Consider the following 19,756-nt stretch of genomic DNA (forward strand, 5'->3'; position numbering starts at 1 on the left):
GCCCAGTAGTAATGGGAACTCAAGGGTTAGATGTCATCCTAGGGATGAATTGGCTACACAGAAATCAAGCCACTATCAGTTGTGACAAGAGAACAGTTAGGTTGGTGTCCCCATCCGGAAAGGAAGTAATAACCAAACTATACTTACCTGAACTAGAAGAAGGAGTCTGTCACCATTTATCAGTAGATGACAAGGAGTCCAATCCAATTGAGGCAATTAGGATACTGTCAGAATTCCCTGATGTATTCCCTGAGGAGTTACCAGGCATGCCACCTGAAAGGAATGTTGAATTTGCCATAGAGCTTATTCCAGGCATTGCCCCTATTTCCAATAGAGCCTATCGAGTGTTCGGACCAGAGTTGGTGGAACTCAAGAAGAAAATTGATGAGTTGTTAGAAAAAGGCTACATCAGACCAAGTACCTCACCTTGGGCAGCCCTAGTATTATTTGTGGAGAAAAAGGATGGCACGAAGAGGATGTGCATCGATTATAGAGCTTTGAATGAAGTCACTGTCAAGAACAAGTATCCTCTGCCTCGAATTGAAGACCTATTTGATCAGTTGAGAGGAGCCAGTGTGTTCTCTAAGATAGATCTGAGGTCAGGTTACCATCAGCTTAGAATCCGACCCGCAGATATACCAAAGACCGCATTCATCACCAAGTATGGACTATATGAGTTCATGGTTATGTCATCCGGATTGACGAATGCGCCAGCTTACTTCATGTACCTGATGAATAGTGTGTTCATGAACTATCTCGACAAGTTCGTAGTGGTGTTCATTGATGACATTCTCGTATATTCCTAGAATGAGCAAGAGCATGAAGAACATTTAAGGAAAGTACTTCAGAGGCTACGAGATTGCCAGTTGTATGCCAAGCTTAGCAAGTGTGAGTTCTAGATCAGCGAAGTTTTGTTCTTGGGTCATATTATAAGCCGAGATGGACTAGTTGTAGATCCAAAGAAGGTAGCAGCAATTCTGGACTGGAAAGCACCAAAAGATGTCCAAGGAATCAAGAGTTTCATTGGAATGGCCGGTTATTATCAACGTTTCATTGAAGGTTTCTCCAAGATTGCTAGACCAATGACAGCCTTACTAGCAAAGAAGGTTGAGTTCAAGTGGACCCCAGCGTGCCAAGAATCATTTGAGATGTTGAAGCAGAAGTTGACAACAACACCGGTATTGGTTCTGCTAGATGTTCACAAACCATTCTCAGTATATTGCGATGCTTCGTACACTGGACTGGGATGTGTGTTAATGCAGGAAGGGAAAGTAGTGGCATACTCGTCCCAACAACTAAAAGTTCATGAGAAGAATTACCCCACTCATGATCTAGAGTTAGCAGCAGTGGTTCATGCATTGAAGACCTGGAGACATTATCTATATGGGCAGAAGTGTGATATCTACACGGACCACAAAAGCCTCAAGTACATATTCACTCAGTCAGAGTTAAACATGAGGCAGCGAAGATGGCTAGAATTGATCAAAGACTATGAGCTAGAGATTCATTATCATCCAGGCAAAGCAAATGTGGTTGCGGATGCTCTTAGCAGGAAGAGTCAAGTCAATATGTTGGATGCTCACCCAATGTCGTTCGAGCTAGCGAAGGAATTTGACAGGTTGAGTCTCGGATTCCTGAACAACACTCAAGGGGTGACAATTGAGCTAGAGCCCACTTTGGAGCAAGACATCAGAAAAGGTCAGAAAGATGACGAGAAGATCAACGAGATCCGGCAACTAATCATGGATGGGAAAGGTCCAGATTTTTGTGAAGATGCAGAAGGAGTGGTATGGTTCAAGGATACGCTGTGTGTTCCCGACATCACCTCGATCCGAGAACTGATTCTCAAGGAAGCTCATGAGACAGCGTATTCAATACACCCTGGTAGCGAGAAAATGTACCAAGACTTGAAGAAGAGATTCTAGTGGTACGGTATGAAAAGAGAGATAGCAGAGTATGTGGCCAGATGCGACACTTGTCAGAGGATCAAGGCAGAACATCAGAGACCCGCAGGTTTGTTGCAGCCGTTGCAGATTCCGCAGTGGAAATGGGATGAGATTGGGATGGACTTTATAGTTGGTCTGCCCCGCACTCGAGCTGGTTATGACTCCATCTAGGTAGTAGTGGACCGTTTGACAAAGATGACACATTTCATACCAGTCAAGACCACCTATAACAGAGCAGTGTTGGCAGAGTTATACATGTCCCAGATTGTGTGCTTGCATGGTATTCCAAAGAAGATAATATCAGATAGAGGCACCCAGTTTACTTCTCATTTTTGGCAGCAGCTACATGAAGCCTTGGGTACTCACTTGAAATTCAGTTCAGCTTATCACCCGCAGACAGTAGATGGTCAGACTGAGAGAACCAACCAGATTCTTGAGGATATGTTGAGAGCTTGTGCTTTGCAAGACAAGTTAGGTTGGGACAAGAGGCTACCATATGCAGAATTCTCCTACAACAACAGCTATCAGGCTAGTCTAAAGATGTCACCATTCGAAGCACTTTATGGGAGAAATTGTAAAACTCCATTGCATTGGGATCAACCTAGCGAAAGGCAGGTGTTCGGTCCAGAAATTGTGCGTGAAGCTGAAGAGAATATCAGGATGGTCCAGGAAAATCTGAAGGCAGCGCAGTCTAGACAACGAAGCTATGCTGACACCAGAAGAAGAGAACTCAGTTTTGAAGTGGGAGACTACGTCTATTTGAAAGTGTCACCCATTAGAGGAACCAAGAGGTTCGGAGTCAAGGGCAAGCTAGCACCTCGCTATATCGAGCCGTATCAGATTCAGGCCAGATGTGGAGAAGTGGCTTATCAACTCAGCTTGCCAGAGAACCTGTCCGCAATGCATGATGTGTTTCACGTGTCGCAGTTGAAGAAATGCTTGAGAGTGCCAAAAGAGCAGTTGCCAGCGGAAGATCTTGAAGTTCAAGAAGATATGACTTATATTGAGAAGCCAACGCAAATTCTGGAGACAGTAGATCGGGTCACCCGGAGGAACACCATCAGGATGTGCAAAGTCAAATGGGGTCGTCACTCAGAAGAAGAAGCAACCTGGGAAAGAGAAGATGATCTGAGAGCCAAGTACCCTGAACTCTTTGCTAGCCAGCCTTGAATCTCGAGGGCGAGATTCTTTTAAGGGGGATAGGTCTGTAACACCCTGAATTTGGGGGTATAAAATTTCTTCCTCATAATCATCCAAATTCAGGTGTTACTCTTCTCTATCTCACTCTAGTGTCCATCTCTCTCTAGTTTCTCTCTCTCTTTCTATTTTGGTTAGGGTTAACTTGATTAGTGACGGAGTATTTACTTTATTTTTGGCAAAACATGTGAGTCATGAATGATCATTTTGAACCCCAAATATTTTTTGAATTGTTGCACATGGTTGATTTGGTTTGAATTTGAAACTTGAATTGAATTTGAATTGAAAACTCTAGAGAAAATAAATAGAAAAGGCAATAGAAATTCCAGGAAAATAGAAAATGTCATTTCAGCCCAAGTCGGCACATTTAGCCCAGCCCGCGCGCGCACCCGCGCCCGCTCGTCCCCTATGTCTGACAGGCAGGCCCCACCTATCGGCGCCAACCAGCGCGCTCACTCCTCTCCCTCTCTCTGTCCCGTGGGCCAGTCCTGTCGGCGCTGTTTCCCTCGCGCGCACCTGCTACCACTCTCTGTCCCGTCGTCCCCACCTGTCAGCCCGTCTCTAACCTCTCGCCCACGATCTCCCCGCGTGGACGCGCCCACGTCCGCGCGTTCTCCGGCCACGTCCGAGCCCCCACGCCCCTTTTGAGCCCCACGCCCTGCTCGCCCACCTCCCCTCTCTCATTTGTGCCCTCTGCCCAGCTCCCTTGCCCTCTCTCTCGCTCTGCACGCACAAACCGAGAGCTCCGCCACCGCCCACCGACGCCCACCGCCTGTTCTGTGGCTGTCGTTGCGCTCGTGCCCCGTCCAGTGCCACGGTGAGCTTCGCCTTGCCGTCAGCTACTCGGGACACCCTTCGGTGTGCCCTCTCCCTCCCTACTGCGCCCGGTTCGTGCTCACCAGAGCGTTTTCTTGCGCAGCCGGAGTCGGCCACCGTCGCCCCGTCGAGCCTCTGCGCCTTCGTCGTTGCTTCGCGATGCCAACGCTTCTACTCAAGGTGAGCAACCTGTCCGTGCCCTTAATTTGGTTATCCTCGCTCTATAGCTCATGCGATTGCTCGCCGGAGCAATCCAGCGCCGCCGTTAGCCCGCTCCGCCGCGGTCTGCGCCCTCTAGTGCCTCTGCGTCGGCGTGTAGGCCATTGCCGAGTTCGCCAGACCTCCCTGATTGCGCCTAGGCTAGGCCCCGAGCCTCTTGTGCCCTGTTGTGGCCGGTCTGCTCGTCTCCGGCGAACTCTCGTCGCGGGACCGAGTGGCGCCACCGCGCCCAATCCAGCTCTGGCCGTTAGATCTCGGCCATCTGTCTGAGATTGGATGGTTTAGCCTTAACCCAAGTAGATCTAATCCTAGCCCTCCGATCCAGATCCAACCGTCCTTCTCTCTTCCCCCTTACCCGCGTCTCTGCCCCTGGGCCCAGCTAGTCAGTCCGCCCTGACCCGCTGACGCCCTGGCCCTGCTTGTCAGCCGTGTTCGTGCGCCCGCGCCCGCGCGCGCGCCTGCGCGATCTAATCTGAGTCGTTGATCTCTGATCTGACGATTGAGATTACCCCGTACCCCTTCGCGTGTGAGTTTTGCTTAAGAACCCCCTGGTTTTAGGAAATCAACCCGTCATCCTCTGTTTTAGCGCATAGGTCCCTATTTTTTTTAGAATAACCCCCTAGACTTTTATTTAATCACATATTTAGCCCTAATTTCATTTTTCAAACTTTAAAACTTGTTTATTTCATATCTTTTTCATATGAACTCCAAATTTAGTGGTTCAAATTGCAAAATGTTCACAAGATTATTCTCTGTTCAAATAAAATATGACCAACTGTAATCTGTGTACTTGAAATTTTACATTCAGAATATAGAATTAAAATTATATGTTGATTTACTTATTTAATGTAATAAATAAAAGAAGAATCCTAGGAGTTAAAGTATATTTAATTTGTGAGATTACTGTTATGCATTTTTAGGGATTCATTCTTGGTTTAACCTTTAGGCCTTAATGAGATAAATAAAATTAGGTATGTAATCATGGATATCATTTAAAGGATAATCAAATTCCTAAATGAGAGTAGTTCATCTTATAATTTAATCTTTTATTTGTTTAATTATTACTTTACCTTTTGAGTTATGTTCCACACACTTAGAGAGTAATTAACCCCCAATTATGATTAGTCCATTTTATAACTTGACCTCATTCCCCTGTACTTAATACTATACCTTTTGGAGTTGTGTGCCAATGTTTGTACATGTTTGATGTGATGTTCATTTTTATCTTTCAAATGTATTGAATGTATGCTCGCTTTACTTAGACAACGAGCAGCTCATGGTTCCTGAGTGTGTTGCCGAAGATCCCTCTGAGCAACAACCTAGTGAAGGCAAGTGTCCTCAGACCTATTATGTCCTACTTTACTTATAATTCACTATCCCGCATTACATTATTGAAAACTTAAGGATTGACTAGTCTGTATTTACCTTACCCTTTTTACCTTTTTGGGTTAATCATGGTTAGCTTATGCTACTGCTTCAACTTAATCAATGAACATGATGTGTATGATGATGTTATCCCGATGGGGTCCTTGTTATTACTTTAAGGGGCTCAGGCTGTTTCCTGAGTACCTCTCTGTAAGGACCTGTTTGGGGAGTGACAACCCGGGATAACAGTGCAACCATGAGGGTGGAATAGGACGCCCTTAGCTGATTAATTAGAGGAACTAGAGGAGTAGTTGGCTTCGCCGTAAGGCCGTCAATGGGGTCCAGGCACAATACTTGCTCTGCCGAGGCTGGTTGTAGAGGTTCTTTGATTTGGTTTTGTCAGTCACCCTTCCTCTGGGGAGATGTACTATGTTTATCAAACTGGAGAAACCTAATGGGCGGCTATGACCTCTGGGAAATCTTTGTAAAGGCTACGAGTGAGACCCTGCTAGGTCACCTTGGTAGTGATCAATGAGGAGGCTAGAACCCTGGGCAGAATGGGAATCACGGCTTGTGGGTAAAGTGTGCAACCTCTGCAGAGTGTTAGAAACTGGTATATCAGCCGTGCTCACGGTTATGAGCAGCCTTGGGATCCTCTTCGATTAGAAGAACTTTGGTTACTTTTATGATGATGATTAGGAATGATGATTACAATTCTGATCTCTGGTATTTCCTCTTGGAGGGAGTACTTCTGGGTAATAACTGGGTTATTACTAAAACTTGGCTCTACTAATAGTAATAAAACTTGATCAACTAAAAGCAACTGCTTAACCTTAACTCCACATACAGCTAGTCCACTTTAGCCAAACGAGACATTTGCTGAGTACGTTGATGTGTACTCACCCTTGCTTTACAACCACCCCCACCCCAGGTTGTCCCCATTGTACTCAGTGCTCAGGAGGTGAAGCTGGCAACATGGAGGACTTTGAGGAGTTCCAGGACTACGACGAGTTCTAGTTTACGGCAAACCCCCAGTCAGCTGCCTGTGTAGGCTTATCTTCTACGTTTCGTTACTCCGCACTTTGATATTATTGTTGAACACTATAGCTATGTATTAGACTCTGTGGATGTCTCAGACATCTTGATGTAACTAAGTACCTTTCCGCTATTTAATTCAAACATTGTGTGATGATGTTTTTTTATGTAATCACTGTGTACGTGAGTTCTGATCCTGGCACGTACATGGTTCGCATTCGGTTTACCTTCCAAAACCGAGTGTGTTAGTGACCGACCGGGAAGTTTTCTTGGTTGCGCATGAGTGAGTACAAAGTGCACACAAAAGACTCGTGTTGGTCTGAGGGGACGATATATGATCCTAGAGAGCTGCCAGGAGTAAGTATCACTGGTCCAGGGATTGGATGGGGTATTACAGTATGTATACATGTAGACATAACATAATGACATCTAGAGATTATTTTATTGGTTACATAATATTCATTTTAAAATTATTATTTTTAGTGTCCTTTAAAATAAAAGCTTTGTATTCAATCTTCTCTAGCACTGTTTTTGTTGAATACTTGATTTCAGTTCCCTGAAGGCGTTGAAAATCAAGGCAACACAAGTTAGGAGTGTGGACCTTCGTCCTTAGCTTAACACTTCTTTTGAAGTGTTAATGCGAAGGACGAAAGTCTCGGAAGGAAATGCATGTGAAAACAACGTATAATGAAATAATATTGCTCAGTGGAGTATGAAAACTCATTTTCTTTGGCTCAACATTTCTTATTCCATCTTTCATTATATTAGATGAGTTTACAAGCATGCCTTTGGCTCCTTAATACAAGGTGGCGCGATGGTTCTTCGAAGGCTGAGCGACACGAAGCTATGGCCCTCGAAAGGTACTTAATGCAGGGCACTGTTCATCTATTTATAGGGAAGATGAACCGCCTTTGTACAGAATTACAATCATGCCCATTAAGGATCTTCATACATTGTTTAATAATGCCATCAGGACAATAACATATTTTCTCCATTGTAACACCCTGATTTTGGGGTATAAAATTTATTTCTAATTATCACCCAAAATCATGTGTTACTCTTCTTTTTCTCACTCTAGGATTTCTCTCTCTAGATTCTTTCTCCCTTTTTCCTTTTTGATTAGAAATAGCTTAAACTAGTGGAGGTTAATATTTATTTTTGCCAAAACCTTATGAGTCATGACATGTTGCATCAAGCTGAGCTTAAAATATTCTTTGAAGTGTTGCACAAGTTTGAATTTATTTGAATTTGAAACCTAGTTTGAATTTGGAATTGAAAACCCTATAGAAAAAGAAATGGAAAAGGAATTAGAAAATCTAGAGAAAAGGAAAAAGAGAAAGCAACCCAGTCTGCCCACTATGCCCAGCCCAGCCAGGCCGCGCGCACGCGCCGTCTGACAGGCAGACCCCGCCTGTCAACGGCAGTTCTCCCTCGCGCGCGCCCTCCCTCTTTCGCTCGTTGCCCAGTGGGGCCGATCTGTCGGCACCCGTTTTTCTCCCCCCTGCTCTCTCTCTCTCTCTCTCTCTCTCTCTCTCTGTCTCGCGGGCTCGAATCGCCAGTCGCCGAGCCGTTGCCCCGCGCACCCCTTTTCTTCTCTCTCTCTCTGTGCCGTGGGCCTGCCCTGTCAGTTCCGCCCCCTCCGCGCTCACCGTGGACCGGCGCGTGCGCACTCGCGCACGTCGCCGGATTTCTCGGCCACGACGTCCGCCCACGCGCCCAGCTCCCTTCTTAGAGCCCCGCTAGTTCCTCGCGCACACCCCTCGCCTCATTTCGCTCAGCTTCACCCTCTCTCGCGCTCTACCCACGCCGCCAGCCACCGCCGGAGACCCGCGCCCGCGTTCCCGGCCATCCAGCTTGCTGGAGACCGCTCCAAGCCTCCTCGAGCTTCGCCCCGAGGTGAGACACCCGTCCCCAAACCAAATTTCCTCTATTGCGCCTTGTGCTAGGCCAATTTCACCTTCGTCGGTGCTCGGCCGCGGCGGTCCTCTGTGCTCGCACGGTGGCCGGCCGATTTAGCCCGATCTAGTTCACCGGAGTAAGTCTCTGTGTTGCCCCTGCCTCTGCTGAAGTTAGCCAAGGCCTTAGAGCGCCTTAAGTCCCCTCCTCATGGCCGATATGGCTCACCGGAGTTGCTCCGGCCCACCGGAGGCTTTCTCACCGCCGTTCCCCCGTCTCTGCCCGTGGATTCATGGCCCCTTTGTAACGCCCTGAATTTGGGGGTAGAATTTTTTTCTTCTTTTCTCACACCAAATTCAGGCGTTACCCTTTCCTTTTCCCTTTTTCTCCTCGCTAAGCCTTGATCTTTTCCAAAAGTTATAGCGAGAATTAGCTCGACATCTTGTATACGCAAAACCTAGAACTATTTTTGGTTGTTGCATCATGCCGGATTATGCACCTTTTTTTTATTTGTGGTTGGGTGAATTGGAGAATTAGGCATATGCGAAATAGGGGATATAGAAAATGGAAAATAGGAAAAAGAAAAAAAAACCCTTTCTTTTTCTTTCTCTCCCCCTTTCCCCATTTTGGCCCAGCCGCCCCCCTCCCCCTTCGCGCCGGCCCAGCTGGCGGCCCAGCTGCCCCCTTCCCCCCTTCCCTCCCCCGCCATGGGCCGTCCCGGCCGGCCCAACCACGCGCGCCCCCCCGCTTTGGGCCCATGGCCGGCCCAGCCGCCCCCTCCCCCCTCCCCCCCAAAATTTCCCTCCGGCGAGCCCCGCCCCCATGTCCGGCGAGCCCGCCCCGCCCCGCCGCGTCGACCTCCGCCGCCCCGGCCCCCGGCGAGCCCGCGCCCGCCCCCGCCTCGGCGAGCCGCCCCCGCCCCGACCCAACGTTCGGCTGCCCCGTCGCGCCCCGACCTCGGCTGGCCCTCGCCGCGCCCGGCCCCGGCTCGGCCGCCCCACGCCGCCCCTTCCCCACCCCGCCCCGTCCGCCCGGCGCCCCGGCGAGCCCGCCCCCGCCCGCGCCCGGCCGCCCCGGCGAACCCGCCTCGCCCTCGCGCCGCCCTCGGTTTGGCCGCCCCCCTCTAGCGAGCCCGTCCCCGACCTCGGCCGCCCCCTCGCCGGCCCCGCCGTGCCCCGGCTCGCCCCCCCCCCCCCCCGGCGAGCCCGCCCACCCCATGCCCCGGCTCGGCCGCCCCCCGGCGACCCGCCCACCCCCGTGCTCGGCCGCCTCTCCGGCGAGCCGCCCCGCCCGTCCTTGGCCATGGCGCCCGCGCCCGGCTCGGCCGCCCCCGCCGCGCTCGTCCCCGGCGAGCCCTGCGCCTGGCCCGGCTGCCCTCGCCGTCACCCGTGTTCGCCCGCCCGCCCCAGCGTGCCGCCGGCGTGCCTTGCTCGTGTCGTGATGGCCCCGGCGCAGCCTTGAGCTCGGCCCAGCGTGCCTTGGGCGCGTGGCCTCGAGCTCGGCCAGCGCGCAGCCCCGACGCGTGCGCGACTCGTTCGCGGCACGTTAAGCGTGGTTTTGCGCGTGCGCGTGCCCGCGCAGCGCCTTGGCGTAGCTCATCGTGCCTGCGACGCGACGCATAGCGCCCTGTCGCGTCCGCGACACGATCGTCTACCCCCCAGACGCCTCGTCTACCCCCCCCGGTATCCTATGCGCGCTAATCACGTTATTTATATTAATAAGATAGGAGTCTCAATTTGGAAATTGGTTACGTTAGTTAATTTGTATAGCTAATCGTCTATCTCATTCAATGTTAATCTACTAAAAGTGGTCACGTTTACATTATTGCATGTAGCTAATCCTTTTGTTAGAACCAATTGGAACTAGAGCACGTAACGTCTAGTTATTCGCCTACCCGTAACGCGCCTTGTGGCGGAACTGCCCGAATTATTCCAATTTAAGTGCCTGAGCCCTGCTTTAGAGGCTAGACCACACTTAAATGGGAATAACCCGTCAATCCCTCGGATCTAGTCCGACACGGCCACTAACAGGATCAAGTACCACAATCTCACTCGAAGGTGAGTCACAGAGCAAATATAATAAAGCATAAAACCATACATGAAGGAGTATTAAATTATTACATCACCATCGGAGTTTTGCAAAAGTAGTCATCATTGTTCGGAGTGCAGCGGAATAAAACTAACGGTAAATAAACAGAGAGATGGGGAAGCCTGTCCCATCACTCCTCATGCTCCTCCTCAGCCGAGGTAGGGTCCCACTCGACAGTCCACCCCGGTGGCAAGACGGACGGCCAAGTCACTCCAGCAACCATGTCCTCCAGAGAACCTGTAAAATTATACCACAAGCAAGGCTGAGTATACTAATACTCAGCTAGACTTACCCGGTGTGAGGAGTCTACTCCTCTACCTCTAGACATGCAGTTGTTTGGCTGTGGGGTTTGGTTGCCAAAAGCACTAGCTGAGTTTCTAAGTCAAGTTTTAACTTTGCCAATTTAAGTGTGACTCTCTTAAGGCTAAATGTGTACTATCTGCTCATACATAGTAGCAAACATTATTAGCAATCAACGTCTTATATCAACTCATCATATTTCCACTTGTTACTCCATGCAGTACAATGGATCAAGCAGTCTCATTAGCTGCGAGAAGCAGACGATTCGAATCGAGTTTTTATCCTTGCAAGGTAAACCTAAACACACGACGTGGCGAGGCACTCCGTCCCCACACACATCAACCGTCCCCATCGATTCCCTGTCAGCAGATCAGGGCTCACCGCCTTGGCGTACAATGCCTCACTGACCCCGACTGCCGTCGTGCAGTGACCGCACTTGTACCCACCATAACCGGAATGGGAGACCACGTCTCAGGTCGCGTGAGGGGCAAAGTCTACTGTCAGGTTCAATCAGGTACTAGGCTTACCGATTTACCATATTTCTCGGTATGTGTTTAGTACGTTCAAACGCTTGACACAGGTATCCGCACGTTAATCCTTATTCCATTTTTCCCATCTCGTAAACAACCAATCCCCATGGATTGTTGTCCACAACTAGAATCATGATAGTATGAAAGTGGGTACAACCAATTTCCTGATCTCGCGCGAGTGCTAGAAAAATCACTCGTCTTCTACCGAGATCCTAATTAAATAAAGCAACTACTCGACCTAGCATACTAGTATCCATTTCAAAAGGATTCCTGAGATCATGCAACTAGGGTTTCACACAACTCCTACACTTAAGTGCACATTCAATCCTACAATCAATAAGTGAATTAAAATAGCATAATTAACAGGTCATGCATAAACCGGGGCTTGCCTTCCAAAGCAGTGGCAGGCAGGTCCTCTGGTGCAGGCTCTGGTGCTGGATCTGGGGCTACCTTCTGAGCAGCTCCTTGCTCCGGCACGAGGACGTACTCTCTGTCAGCAAGGTTACAGTCTATCGAATGCAATGAACATGTATGTCATGATTATGCAGGATTTAATAACATTATGCTAAAGAAGAAAAACTAAGCTAATGAGTAACTTAGGGTTTCCGGGTCATATGTGGCTTTTAATGGTTTATGCTTATCACTTCTAGGTTTAGGTTTTTCTAGGGATAGGCATAGGGAATTTGTATTGCCTCTATATATTTTAGTGGACAAGTTAATAAGGGTTTTAGGATGACACTAGTTCTTCTCATTCATTTTTCCCATTCTTCATTTCCTATTTAGGGTTTCTAGTGTAGATTTGAACTACAACAGTGGTTTAATATTTTCCAAAAATTCTATAAAAATTACAGTGGGTTGCCATTGGCCATTCTAGCCTGTTTTAAGAATTTGAGGCTTAAAAATATAAAGGCTATGCTTTAGACAAAAATAACAAGAGTTGTGTAAAATGGGCCACTTTGCACTACATCTCTTAATTAGGGGTGAGTTCTGCCCTAAGGGTTATTTTTGTTGGCATCTAACAGTAATAATAGGCTTCTGTGCTAAAAATCACAGATAGCTAAGGAATGGTCATTTAGTTATGATTTTCTAAAGTTAAATGCCAAAAAGGCACTTTCTACTACATTGTTATTTGAAAAATGTCAAACAGCAGATTTCATATTTTTCCTAAGTTCTTATTAACAAAACATTAATTATCCCAAGGGTTGGAGTGATTTCACCTTGGGGTTATTTTTGTAGGGTTTTTCTAAGTTTTCCTTGTTTTATTAAAATAAAAGGTATCCTACTTATTTCATACTAAACCAGGGTATGATAGATTTTTCCAGTGAACTACATTGAATAAGTACCCTAACAAAAATAGGGGTGCCCTCTGGTTCATTATTTAAATCACATTTTCTATTTTTCTTAACCTTAAGCACATTGTAAAATAAGTGGTAAAAACTAACTTAATGGGGTGGACAGAGAGGTTTAGCATTTTTAATTAGGTCACTAGGTGGACCTAAACTTCTCCAAATTTTTCTAACCCTAGTCAAATAGTACAACTATTTTTCTTCCTATTATTTAGCTTTTGGCCAAAACTATAATTAAATCAGAACCTTAAAGTTTTCTGTAGTACATAGGGGGCTTTATATTTTTCTTAAGAAGGTCACATTATTTAGAGTCTGACAAAATTGGTTTGACCAAATTTGGATGAACTAAACAGAAGTTATGGATTTTCAAAGTTTCTGTTCAAATTCAAAATCAGGTTTAATAAGGTTTTCTGGAAAAGCAGTTTACACCGAGGTCCCTAGGGTCTTTCCTAATTAATCTTCGCAGTTCTACCCTTGCGCCACTATTCCTCTGTGTGACTGACAATGCGCAAAACCCCCTGACTTTCTCTTCCTCTCCCCCGCGGTCCCTCCCAGGTGTAAACAGTATCCGCAGAGAAGAAAGGGGCGGAGCGGCTTACCGGCGACGGGAGAAGTCCGGCGAGGGGTAGGGTTGGCTCTGGGAGGTTCTGGCGGTCACAACGACGTACGGCTCGACGGCAGGGATGGCCAGAATCGCTCGGTCCACGTGCGCAGGCGGGTGTCCTCGTTGGCGGCGGGTGTGCCGGCCAAATCACGGCGACCTAGTCCAATCCAACAGCACGGTGAGCTTCCTGGGGTGATGTAGAGGCTATCTGTGCATTGAATTGAAAAATGGCGCAGTGATTTACCTGGTCCACGTGCGCCGGCGGGGTGATGAACTCCGGCGAGCACGATTTCGCTATTCCGGTGACGCGGGTCCTCGGTTCAAGCTTGTGCAAGCTTCACGGCCTCACAAGGAAGCTATCTGAAGGCTTGGATCGAACGAAGGAGAACGGGAAAGGGGCTGGCCACGGTGGTTGCTCTCGGGCGGCTCTAGCGGGTCGCGGGGAGGTCGCCAGAGCTAAGGGCGGGCTCGGGGGAGTTAGGCGTTGTACGGAGGAGGCAACGGGGAAGGCAGCCGAGCACTGGGACGGGCTTTATAGCCGTGGCGTGGGCGTGGTCACGGGCGGCCGCGGGCGCGCGGGGGTTTGCGCACGGGCGTGCTCTGAGCGCGCCCCCGGGTGTCAGCCCGCGTCGAACACGTGGGAGCTCGCTTCTGCCATGGTTCAACGGCAGATTTGAGCACCATAGCGTGCATATCTTGGCAAAGTCACTGTGTACGGTCTCTTCCCTGCTCCATATCCTACCTTTTTGCTGTGAGTTCCAAGTCAAGATATGGTCGGGGTAGGGAGATAGAGGGGTGAGAAGTTGGCTATGTCAGCTAGGTCCAAGCCGAGACAAAAATGGTGCCAAGTCGTGTCAAACGCCCTAGGGTAGGTGTCACCTTTTTCCAGGGCATTCTAGGGTTAATTTGGCGCCACTTTGTCAATTGGGTCGAAGTGTTTTGAATTTTGGATTAGGGTGAACATGTGGGATCTTTGTTCAAAGGTTAGTTTTTAGACTTAGGCAATTTCTGAATTTTCTCTTGTGCTCAACCTTTGGTGAACTTTTTTGGGGCTTTTCTGAAATCTTTTTGGGGTTACTTTCTTACTATCATTTGTAGGTTATGAAGTATATTACAACTTTTATATTTGGCCCAAGCCATGATCATAAGGTTTACATGACCTTTTGATCCCACCTACATTTAGGGTTCCTATTGCCCAAGAGGGGTTTGCTTTAGGGTTTTGGGAAATTCTCCCCTTAGATGTGCTTGACAAGCTAGGGCATGATATCCAAGATGGGTTGCACTTGCTTAGGACCTTGAATTCCAAGTTTGATGTACTTTACCCAAACCAATCCACATGTGATAATAGGTTAAATGGGGTAGTCCTGGGTGGACACCCTGAGTAATACCTGGGGTGTTACAGCCCTCCCCCCTTAAAGGAATCTCGTCCCGAGATTTTAGGTAGAGTCCCTTGGAGGGGTGCTTGAAGGTGTGTTGGTGTGCTACTCTTTCTTTATACTCAAGTTTCTCTTGTTAACTGCTCTTCGAATGTCATTCTCTTTGCAACCTCAGAAGGAAGCCCTTTTTAAGTTAAATCCACAATTTAGACTATCCTTGTTACCTAAGGTTTTCTTATAATTGTATTCAAAGGGCAGGTGGGGGTGGGGTTTTTTGGGTTACGTACCGACTCCTTTAGGTAGAAAGTCGGGGAAGCGAGAGCGTAGAAAATCCTCCGTTTCCCATGTAGCTTCTTCTGCTGAATGGTGACTCCACTGAGCTTTATACATTCTGACTGACCTTGCCCGAGTTGATCTCTCCTTCTGATCTAATACCTTGACGGGGTACTCTTGATAGGACAAGTCTGGTTCTATCTCAATGTCTGGTTCTGGCAGCACTTCAGTGGGTAGGCGAACACATTTCCACAGCTGAGATACATGGAACACATTTGTGAACTACTGACATGTGAGGTGGCAATTCCAATTGATAGGCTACGGGTCCACAACTTGCTTTGATTTCATAGGGTCTAATGTAGCGAGGAGCTAGCTTGCCTTTAATCCCGAATCTCTGGACACCCTTGGTGGGTGACACCTTAAGATAAACATGATCTCCCACTTCAAACTGTAGAGGCTTCCGCCTCTTGTCATGATAGCTCTTTTGCCTGGCCTGAGCAGCTTCTAGGTTCTTCTTGATAATTCTGACCTTTGCCTCTGCTTCAAGTACCAAATCTGGCCCAAAAATTTCCCTCTCTCCTGCTTGAGACCAATTCAATGGGGTCCTACACCTTCTCCCATATAAGGCTTCAAAAGGTGCCATCTTTAGACTGGACTGATAGCTGTTATTGTAAGAAAACTCTGCCAAGGAAAGACACTTGTCCCAATCCTTTCCGTAGTGTAGTGCACATGCTCGCAACATGTCTTCCAAAATCTGATTCACCCTTTCTGTCTGGCCATCTGTTTGGGGATGGTATGCTGAGCTTCGTATTACTTGGGTCCCAAGGCATTCTTGTAGCTGCTCCCAAAAGCGTGCCACAAACAGTGCTCCTCTGTCAGATACAACGGTTTTTGGAATACCATGCAACCGCACTATTTGATCAACATATATTTCTGCATACTTCTCTGTCTTGTGGGTGGTATGCACTGGCAAGAAATGAGCAGTCTTAGTCAATCTGTCCACAATAACCCAAATGGAATCATGGTGCCTTGAGGTATTGGGCAATCCTACGATAAAATCCATGCAAATGTCCTCCTATTTCCAAGATGGTATGGGAAGGGGTTGCAAAGGGCCTGCTGCCTTCAAGTGACTAGCTTTTATCCTCTGGCAAGTGTCACACTCGGATATGTACTTGGCAATTTCCCTCTTCATTCTGGTCCACCAATATAAAGATCTGAGATCATGGTACATCTTGTTGCTACCAGGGTGCATGGAGAATTTGGAAAGGTGAGCTTCATCCAATATCTTCTTTCTGAGCTCAGGGTCCTTGGGAACAACTAATCAATCTCCAAACCATAGAATTCCCTTGCTGTCCTGCCGGAAGCACTTGTATTTCCCTGCCTTCTGCTTGATCATTTCCTTGATAACCTGAACACCCTTATCCTCAATCTGTGCCCTGACTATCTGCTCTTGCAATGTGGGCTCTACCGAGATATAACTTAAGTCACCCGAAGAAACAACTTCCAGGTTCAGCTTGCACAATTCATCGCACAGGGTGGTAACTCTTGCATCCATGCTCATACAATTGCACTGGGCCTTTCTACTCAAAGCATCTGCCACAACATTGGCCTTGCCCGGATGGTAATGCACTTCCAAATCATAGTCCTTGATTAACTCCAACCATCTTCTCTGCCTCATGTTCAGATCTGCCTGAGTGAAGATGTATTTGAGACTCTTGTGATCAGTGTAGATGTTACAGTGAGCTCCCATTAAGTAGTGTCTCCATATCTTAAGAGCATGAACCACAACTGCCAATTCTAGATCATGTGTAGGGTAGTTCTGCTCATGGGGTCTGAGTGCTCGGGAAGCATAAGCGATGACTCTGTTATCTTGCATTAAGACACAACCCAATCCAGTACCGGAAGCATCACAATAAACCTCAAATGGCCTGGTGTTGTCAGGTTGAGCCAGCACTGGGGCTGTTGTCAAATGCTGCCTCAAAGTGTGAAAGGTGTCTTCGCACTTGTGGCTCCAATCATACTTGACTCCCTTCTTCAACAGTTCAGTCATTGGTTTGGCAATTCTGGAGAAATCCGGAATAAATCGTCGATAATACCCTGCCAATCCCAGAAAACTCCGAATCTGCCTCACTGTAGTCGGGTGTTTCCAATCCATCACTTCTTGTACCTTCTCAGGATCAACTGATATCCCATCCTGAGAAATTGTGTGACCCAAGAATTTAATCTCCTTCAGCCAGAATTCACATTTAGACAACTTAGCATAAAGGCGATGATCGCGCAGTCGCTGAAGCACGATGTGCAGGTGCTCAGTATGTTCGTCTTCATTCTTGGAATAGACCAGAATATCATCAATGAAAACGTCCACGAACTTATCCAACTCTGGCATGAATACTGAGTTCATTAGGTACATAAAATAAGCCGGGGCATTGGTCAGCCCAAAAGACATCACCAAAAACTCATACAACCCATATCTGGTAGAGAAAGCCGTCTTGGGAATGTCACTGGCACATATCTTGATCTGATGGTAACCTGAGCGAAGGTCTATTTTGGAGAATACCTTGGCTCCCACTAACTGATCAAACAGAACATCAATGTGGGGCAGTGGGTATTTGTTCTTGATAGTCACCGCATTGAGAGGGCGGTAGTCAACACACATCCTCAAACTCTCATCCTTTTTCTTTACGAACAAGGCGGGACATCCCCAAGGCGAAGTACTTGGGCGAATAAACCCCTTGTCCAACAACTCTTGCAATTGCTTTTTCAGTTCTACCAATTCCGCGGGAGGCATCCTATAGGGTCTCTTGGAGATAGGAGCAGTCCCGGGTTGCAATTTGATTGCGAACTCAATGTCTCGGTCAGGTGGCATCCCTGGCAATTCATCTGGGAACACATCTGGGTAGTTACAGACCACTAGGATCTTTTCCACTGGGGATTCTATCATAACGAAGGCACAGGAACGGGCACAACCCTGGTCGGGTAGATATAAGGTGATCTCGCCATCCAAAGGGGAGTGGATTTCTATGGCTCTGGCTGCAACATCAATCACCGCGTGGTGTCGTGATAACCAATCAGTCCCTAAGATGATATCCACACTATCCAATCCCATTATCAAGAGAGTGGTTTTGAAAATGAAACTACCCAGCTTAATTGGTATGTGTCTATTGATCTGATAGGTGGCAACCCTGCCTCCTGGTGTTGAGATTGTAATGCCCCCATTGGTGTGGTGAAAAGGCAATTGACACTTGGCACTAAATTTGGTACTGATAAAACTGTGTGATGCACCAGAATCAAAAAGAACAATAGCAGGATAATTCAAAACTGTAAAGATACCAGTCAAGACGGGCGCTCCCTCTGGAATATCAGCCATGGTGGTGAAGTTTAGTCTGCCCTGCCTCACTTGCACCTTCTGTCTCTTGCCTTGATTCTGATTAACATTCTGCCCCTGCCTCTGCTGGTTCCTGGGGCAATTCTTGGCATAATGTCCGGTGTTGCCACATGTGAAACACCTGTTGTCATTTGCCTGGCGGTACTGCTGCTGCTGCTGATTGTTCCTCGGAGCTGGAAACTGGGTGCGGTTGGGTGCCTGCTGCTGCTGCTGCTGTGGTCGGATCACCCATCTCCCATGCTGCTGCTGGGGTCCCCTGTTCTGTGTGTCGGACACAATCCTGAAGCGTTGTGGCTGAGCTGAGGGTCCTGCCATAGGGGTCTTCCTCTTCTTTTCTGCCTATCGAGCTGTAATGCAGTCCTCCTGGGAGATAGCCATGTTGACCAACTCATTGTAACTGTTGGCCCTGACGGTGTTGAGACAGTCACGGAGCTTAGTGCTGAGCCCCTCCTGAACCTGTCTCTCTTCTTCTCATCCGTATCTGCGTGCTATCCAGCATACTGGCACAAGTCATTAAAAGCCTGGGCATACTGCAACACTGTCATGTTGCCCTGAGTGAGTGCCAGAAACTCGTTGAGCTTTCGGTCCATAATCCCAGCTGGTATGTGGTGTCCCTGGAAAGCTGCCTTGAACTCCTTCCATTCCACCTCTCGATCCTCTGGCTGCATGGCAAGAAAATGGTCCCACCAAGTCCTTGCGGGTCTGCGAAGCTGCTGGTGGCGAACCTGACTTTAGTGACCTCTGAACAAGCTCCATGGAGTAGCGGGAATTTGGATTCCACTACTCGCAACCACACATCTGCATCAAGTGGGTCCTCTGCCCTTGTGAACAATGGTGGCTGGGTACTGAGGAACTCCTGGTAGGTAGCTGCCGCGAGGTGACGCTGATGGTCTCCACCACCATAGTGCTGAGGTGGTGGCTGACGCTGAGCTAGCTGCCTCAAGATCTCATTCTGCTGAGCCATTAGCTCCTGCAGAGTGGGAGGCGGCGACGGCGGTGGAGGAACGCGCTCATTCTGGCCACGACGCTGCCTCCCGGCCATCTGAAAAACCACATATATACTTAACGCCATATCTCCAAGTTCAAGGTTTAATTGCGGCGAAAAGAGTCAAAAGCAAAATGATAGATTCCAACTTAAACAAAAAGGATTTAAAAAGGCATAAATTTTTCCTTCCAAATTTAAAACTGATAACATCCATCAGCCATGCTTCCAAAAGAGTTTAAAGCAATTACATCAAGGATCCCAAAAAGACTCAACTCTATCTAGCCTAGTACCCCAAGGGTGCAAAAGCTAAGCTAGCTGCGAGGAGTCCTACCATCACCGACGTCTAACTCTATCCGGGACACCTAGTGAGCGAACGAGGCAACACTCGACTCGGG

The sequence above is a fragment of the Zea mays genome, chromosome 10 (genome assembly GCF_902167145.1).
Source record: "Zea mays cultivar B73 chromosome 10, Zm-B73-REFERENCE-NAM-5.0, whole genome shotgun sequence".
NCBI classification, from domain to species: domain Eukaryota; kingdom Viridiplantae; phylum Streptophyta; class Magnoliopsida; order Poales; family Poaceae; genus Zea; species Zea mays.